The 7,755-nt window shown below is 42.4% G+C and overlaps 1 long non-coding RNA gene across 12 annotated transcripts in view; it reads left to right on the forward strand.

Annotated features, from left to right (window-relative positions):
• Positions 1-7,755, forward strand: part of LOC128931298 (uncharacterized) — a 122,715-nt gene that overhangs the window by 39,915 nt on the left and 75,045 nt on the right. The window lies entirely within an intron of this gene.

Consider the following 7,755-nt stretch of genomic DNA (forward strand, 5'->3'; position numbering starts at 1 on the left):
TCCTTAACCTCAGGTGATCCACCTGCCTCAGCCTCCCAAAGTGCTGCAATTACAAGCAAGAGCCACTACGCCTGGCCTCCTGAATTTTCACATTAAATCTGCAAAAGCAAAAGCAGATTTCATGTGAAGATGACAGGAATTTTCTGGGTACTTTCAGGGTCTAAGGTTGGTAGCCCTAGTTTTTTTACTTCAGACTTAAGCTTTTGTCTGAAGGAAAACACCAGAAACAGAGGCTACTTCTAGGGAGTGGAATGGAGGTAGAGGGTGTGAGACTTCCTTTTTACTCAATACTGTACTATATATTTAAAATGCTTTTTACAGTCACAATTTTTTTTCCTCCCGAGATGGAGTCTCTCTCTGCCTCAGCCTCCTGAGTAGCTGGGATTACAGGCATGTGACACCACACCTGGCTAATTTTTGTATTTTTAGTAAAGATGGGGTTTCACCATGTAGGCCAGACTGGTCTTGAACTCCTGACCTTGTGATCCGCCTGCCTTGGCCTCCCAAGTGCTGGGATTACTGGTGTGAGTTACTGCACTCAGACTACAGTCATAATTTTATAATAAAGGGAAAGGATTAAGAAAAGGAAAGGGGTTCGACTTACAATGTTTTCAACTTTCAATGGGTTTATAGGGATATAACCCCTTCATAAATTGAGGAACATTTGTGTTGTAACTTAAAAATGTGAATTTGTGATTAGATCTAAAAATTACATACTTAAGGTTTTCCTTTTCTTTATTATAAAATTATGACTATAGGCTAGGTGGCGTGGTGCCTCATGCCTGTAATCCCAGTATTTTGGGAGGCAAGGCAGGTGGATCACTTGATGCCAGGAGTTCGAGACCAGCCTGGCCAACATGGTGAACTGCCCCCCCAGGTGTGATGGCATGTGCTTGTAATCCCAGCTACTCTGGAAGCTGAGCACAAGAATTACTTGAACCTGGGAGGCGGAGGTTGCAGTGAGCTGAGATCACACCACTGTATTGCAGCCTGGGTGATAGAAACAGACACTGTCTCAAAAAAAAAAAAAGAATGAGTATAGGAAATTTTCCTTGAAAGAACAAAGATATGCCTACCTCAGTGTTGTGATATAGCTAACTTAGAGTTGGAACCTGTACACTGCCATCTTATAAAAGACAAAAATGTTTCCATTCTCCTCACAAGGACTGCTAACCTTGGTTTCTGTAAACTGTTAGATTATTTGCAGGATGCAAAGAGAGGTAAAGCTGCATACCTTCTCTTATCTGCCAGAATTGCTGGCCTTTGTTTCCCAGAGTAAGCACCCCCGGATAATTCCATCCTGGCGCCAAGCAACTGAAAACCTATGGATCCCACCCCTACCCAGATGAGGTGTAAAGGAATGCTAATCTTAGCATCTGTGAACTCCTTAAATGACAATCAGAATAGTCCCCTGGGCAAATGTCCGGAACCTCCTCACCCTCATCTCCACCCAGAAGGTGATCTGAATCCAGTGGCCCTCAGAATGTCTGAAGCCCCTCATCCCATCCTCTCCCCTCACCCTCAAGGTGATTTTACGGGTATAAAAAGGTCTTGTCACCCTTCTTTCTCTGCCACGGGTTGGAGAGACGTGAGTCCTCCATGGTCACCGGCAATAAACCCTGCATTTTGGCATACTTTTGTTCTGGTGTTGACTTTCTGTGCTCAGTTCGATGCAACAGTGTCTCAAGTAAGTGGTACTAGAGGCCCACTCCACCTCACCTAGCTAATTTTTAAAAATTTTTATAGAGATGATATTTCTCTATGTTGCCAGGCTGGTCTCCATCTCCTGGGGCTCAAGCCATTCCTTCTGCTAAAGTTCTGGGACACAGGCATGAGCAGCCAAACCCAGTCCGTGTTGTCTTAATTTACCATTTTCAGTGAATTATCTAATGTTCATAGTTTATTTAGGTTTATTCCTCTTTAAAGATATAGTGCTCTGATTGCTAGAGAGGTTAAACATTTTCTTAAATATTTGTATATTAATATTTTCTTATGTAAATTTTCTTTTTTTTTTTTTTTTTTTTTTTTGAGACGGAGTTTCACTGTTGTTACCCAGACTGGAGTGCAATGGCACAATCTCGGCTCACCGCAACCTCCGCCTCCTGGGTTCAGGCAATTCTCCTGCCTCAGCCTCCTGAGTAGCTGGAATTACAGGCACGCACCACCATGCCCAGCTAATTTTTTGTATTTTTAGTAGAAAAAAATACAAAAAATTTTGTATTTTTGGGGTTTCACCATGTTGACCAGGATGGTCTCGATCTCTTGACCTCGTGATCCAACCGCCTCGGCCTCCCAAAGTGCTGGGATTACAGGTGTGAGCCACCGTGCCCAGCCCACTAATGCTTATCTTGACTTCTGTAAACCACTTAGATAACAATGGAAGTGACAACAAGTCCCCTAGACCTTGGAATGTCCGAAGACCTGCTCCCTCCTCTCTGCCCGGGAGGTGATTTACAGAATCCCCTGGCCCTCAGAATGTCTGAATCCCTTCACCCCCACCCCCAGAGGTGGTTTACAGGTATAAAAGAGTCTTGTCACTCTCTTTTCCGGGCCTCGGGTTGGAGAGACGTGAGTCCTCCGTGGTCGCTGGCAATAAAGACCCTGCAATTTGGCATACTTTCGTCTTATGTTACTTTTATAATCTCACATTTCAGTACTTCACTAGTAATCTGATTAATCTCTACGGTTTGACTGTGTGTAAATTTAAAACATCTTAAACATGCAAATGTTTAAGAAAGATCTGGTTATGGTTTATTTTGAAGAGTAAGAGTTTACTTAAGTTTGAATGTTGTGTTAACATTTTTTTTTTACATAGTTGTGTGTTAGGAAGAATTAGTTATTTCAGTGAGGCATTTTATCACAGAAACCTCAGGACTTTGCCTTTTTTTTTTTTTTTTTTTTGAGACGGAGTTTCGCTCTTGTTACCCCGGCTGGAGTGCAATGGCGCGATCTCGGCTCACTGCAACCCCCGCCAAAATAATTCTCCAAAACAGAAGACCAGAAACCTGCAATTTTCGAGGCAGTCATGATCTAAAATATTTTCGTTCTGTCCCAGTCAGTGTATTCCCCTTGCTCTCTCCTCTTTCTCATTGTCATGATCAGTACCGTTTATTGCATACTTTCTATGTGCAAGGCACTATGCTAAGCACTTTACATGCTTTATCTAATTAGCTATTCTTGAAGCCCTTTGAGGTGCTTATTATCTGCATTTAACAGATAAGAAAGCAAAACTCAGACAGGTTAACTCACTCATCTAGTAAGTGGTGGATCCAGATTTCAGCTTTGGCAAGAACTCAGAAGTCCCTTCTCTTAACTGCCATATTAGTCTGCTCCCGTTGTACTTTTCCTTCTAAAAGTAATAACAACATTAGTAACTACTGTTAATTAAGTGGAATGATGATGAAATTTACATATGACATTGTGAGATAGGCATTTTTTTTTTTTTTTTGAGATGGAGTTTCGCTCTTGTTACCCAGGCTGGAGTGCAATGGCGCGGTCTTGGCTCACCGCAACCTCCACCTCCTGGGTTCAAGCAATTCTCCTGCCTCAGCCTCCTGAGTAGCCTCGGCCTCCCAAAGTGCTGGGATTACAGGCTTGAGCCACTGCGCCCCGCCTATTTTTTATTTTAAAGAGAGAAAAAAAAAATAGAGTGTTGATAACACTTTTCTTAAGGTCGTATATTGGAATTCAAGCCCAGGCTTGTGACACCGAAGCTAGTGCTGTTAACTTCTGCAGACACTGAAGTGGTGATCTTTCAGTCCAACCTCCTTAGCTGGTGCCCAGAGGCATTAAGTAAACTTGTGTAGTTTTCAAGTCTGTGAGGGAACTTGATCTGTTTACTGCCACTTATTTTGGACCCTCTTGCACCCGCCATCTGAGGGAAAGTCTCCTATTGTCTTACATATTTTTGTGTCTAACTAGCTTGTTGGACCCTTTCTAACTGCTTCTCTTCTTCATAACCTGGTATCTGCTTTGGATTCAGCTTAGAAACGTGTTCCTTCCTACCACTTCCTTGTTTGTTAAAGAGTTACCTCACATAGACAGGAGTGGCAAATTGGATTGGAAGTTGCCTTGGATCATTTGGCAAGAACTGTATTTTTGGGGTTGTGGGAGGAGGAAAGTCCTGTCTAAAAGCCTCTATTTCTTCTTTACTCAGAATACCTTCCTTTTGACTCACTGGAAATCATAACAAAAAGCAGAAGGAACATTGGAGAGGCAGCTGCCAGCCCAGGACTTGGCTTCTGTTGGGGCAGCTGTTTCGGGACTGAGACACACTGGACTCTAAGACTGTGAGATTTCTGTAGTAGAAGGAAATAGTATTACTCTGTTAGGTATTCATCCATAAGATTAAAAAGTGTCAGACTATTGCTTGGGATCTTTGGTGAGCAACATAGGAAACTAAAAATATTTGCTCGAATAGAATTAATTGGTGACCTAAAAACTGAGGTAGAATGAACTGAGATATACAAGAGTGTTTGGAAAACTCTGCCCCTACCGTGAAAGCTCTCTCTCTCTTTCCCTCCCCCACAAAGAGGCTCCCTTATCTCTCACTCTACCTACGGCCCTAGCCCTCCCGACCGGCCGCAGCCACCTCCCGAGGCTTCTGCCTCATCAGCACTCCCCAGCTTCCCGCCGCCTGGCTTCTGCCTCATCAGCACTCCCCAGCTTCCCACCGCCTGGCTTCTGCCTCATCAGCACTCCCCAGCTTCCCGCCGCCCGGTTTCTGCCTCATCAGCTCTCCCCAGCTTCCCGCCGCCCAGCTTCCCGCCGCCCAGCGGTTCAAACTGACCAAATGTTGCCTCAGCTTCCCCACTCCCTCAGCCCTTCAGCCCCCTATAAAACAACCCTGCCCCTCTGAGCGGCCATTTTTCCTTTTCGTCCCGGCTGGCCCGCCCGGAGGCTCTTTTCTCTCAATAAAGTCTGAACTTAAGGATTTTCTTCTAGCCTGTGGTCCGAGCACAGTCTTCCCGCAGAGGGTAGGTCGGACAAAGAGGGAATGGGGCAAAATTAGAAAAGGAAAAGTTGAAAAGAAGAGAAAAAAAACCTATGATTATTAAAAACAGGAAAATGATGAAATTTAAATAGAAAAAGTTTCAGAGATACGCAGTGGGCATTAATCAACAGATCATTTTACTGTAAATAACATCTCAGATGACCTTTAAAATAGCTAAAAGTAAATGAAATTTATCTTTTACTTAAGTGACTATTGTAAAAAAATATTTTTTGGGGGGTGGGCCCTGTGGTTCATATCAGTAATCCCAAAACTTTCAAAGGCCAAAGTGGGAGGAGATAGCATCAGGCCAAGAGTTCATGACCAGCCTGGGCAACATATTGAGACTCTGTGTCTACAAAATATAAGAAATAAAAAATTAGCCTGGTGTAGTGGAACACACCTGTAGACCCAACTGGGAGGCTGAGGTGGGAGGATCACTTGAGTCCAAGAGTTCAAGGCTGCTATGAGCTGTGATCACCACTGCACAAAAATGTATTTCTTCCCTGAAGACATGCTATATCATTAGTTTGGTCAATGCCTTTTCATAATTGATAGTTTGAAAAGGTAGTATTTGACAATGGCTTGACTCTTAGGGTTTGCCTTTAAAATTTTGAGAATCCCGACAGAAATGTCTTTTAGATAGATTTGGTATTAATTTAAAAGTTTTAATTTTGGCCGGGCACAGTGGCTCACACCTGTAATCCTAGCACTTTGGGAGGCCGAGGTGGGTGGATCACCTGAGGTCAGGAGTTCAAGACCAGCCTGGCCATCATGGTGAAACCCCATCTTATTAAAAAAAAAAAAAGTTTTAAATTTAAAACATACTTTTCTTAGAAATAGGTAATACACAGACATGACACATAATTCAGAGACTATGCAAGTTTATAACACTGAAAAAAAGTCTATATACTGAGTCTTCTTTCTCTAGCTATTCAGTTATCTTCCCCACATGGAGCTGCTATTATTATTGTGTCTCTTTCCATAGATACCCTGTGCATATAAATATGATTCACTTTGATTTGTTTAAAAGTGGTAGCACATCATACATTTTGCTTTGCATCTTTTTTTTTTGAGACGGAGTCTCACTCTGCCGCCTAGGATGGAGTGCAGTGGCATGATCTTGGCTCACTGCAACCTTGGTTCAAGCAATCCTCCTGCCTCAGCCTCCTGAGTAGCTGAGAGTACAGGCATGCACCACCATGCCTGGCTACTTTTGTATTTTTAGTAGAGACAGGGTTTCACTATGTTGGTCAGGTTTCGAACTCCTAACCTTGTGGTCTACCCACCTCAGGCTCCCAAAGTGCTGGGATTATCGGTGTGAGCCACCATATCTGGCCTTTTTTTTTTTTTTTTTGAGATGGAGTCTTGTTCTATTGCCCAGGCTGGAGTATAGTGGTGTGATCTTGGTTCACTACAACCTCCACCTGTTGGGTTCAACCAATTCTCCCGCCACCAAGTAGCTGAGACTACACCTGGCTAATTTTTGTATTTTTAGTAGAGACAGGGTTTCACCATGTTGGCAGGGCTGGTCTTGAACTCCTGACCTAAGGTGATCTGCCCGCCTTGGCTTCCCAAAGTGTTGGGATTACAGGCATGAGCCACTGTGCCTGGCCCATTTTGCTTTGCATCTTAAGATTCATTCTACGTGAATGAATGTAGAATGAAGTGCCTCTTTTTTTTTCTTCACAGTTCCTTAGTTTTCAGTTTTGGATTTAACCTATTAATGGACATTTTCTCCTCAGCTTTTGCTGTTACAGAGGGTGCTGTAATTAGTAACTTTCTAGGTATGCCATTGTGCATGTATGAGTATTCTTGCAGGATAAATTTCTTTTTTTTTTTTCTTGTAGGATAAATTTCTAAAAGTATAATTTCTGGGTCAAAGGGAACATGCGTATTTTGTTTTCATAAATATTGCCAATTTGCTCTCCTAAGAGGCAATAATGTATATATAAGAAAGCTATTTCCCCTTTAATTTTACCATCTCAGAGTATTACAAACTTTTTTTATATTTGCCAGTTTCATAGGCAAAAATGGTATTTCATTGTAGCTACATTTTTGGATTATCTAATTGTGAGTGAAACTGAGCATCTTTACATGTGTTTGAAAGCCATTTGTATGTTCTTTTCTCTTTCTTTTTTTGAGATGGAGTTTCATTCTTGTTGCCTAGGCTGAAGTACATTGGTGTGATCTTGGCTCACTGCAACCTCCGCCTCTTGGGTTCAGGTGATTCTCCTCCCTCAGCCTCCCAAGTAGCTGGGATTACAGGCATGTGCTACCATGCCTGGCTAATTTTGTGTTTTTAGTAGAGACAGAGTTTCTCTATGTTGGTCAGCCTGATCTCAAACTCCCGATCTCAGGTGACCTGCCTGCCTTGGCCTCCCAATTGTATGTTATTTTCTGTGAACTGTTTTGGCAGAATCCTTTGCTCATTTTTCTATTGGATTATCCATCTTTTTTCTTACTGATTTGTAAGAGCTCTTTATATATTGAGAAAATTGGCTCATTGTACACCATGGGTGTTTATAAATACTCATTCCACTTTGTCTTTTATTTATTTATTTATTTACTTGTTTGTTTGTTTGTTTGTTTATTTATTTGAGACAGAGTGTTGTTCTGTTGCCCAGGCTGGAATGCAGTGGTGCAATCTCAGTTTACCGCAGCCTCTACCTTCTGGGTTCAACCTTGTGCCTCAGCCTCCTGAGTAACTGGGATTACAGGTGCATACCACCACACTTGGCTAATTTTTGTAGTTTTTAGTAGAG

This window comes from Callithrix jacchus, chromosome 9 (assembly GCF_049354715.1).
Source record: "Callithrix jacchus isolate 240 chromosome 9, calJac240_pri, whole genome shotgun sequence".
NCBI classification, from domain to species: Eukaryota; Metazoa; Chordata; class Mammalia; order Primates; family Cebidae; genus Callithrix; species Callithrix jacchus.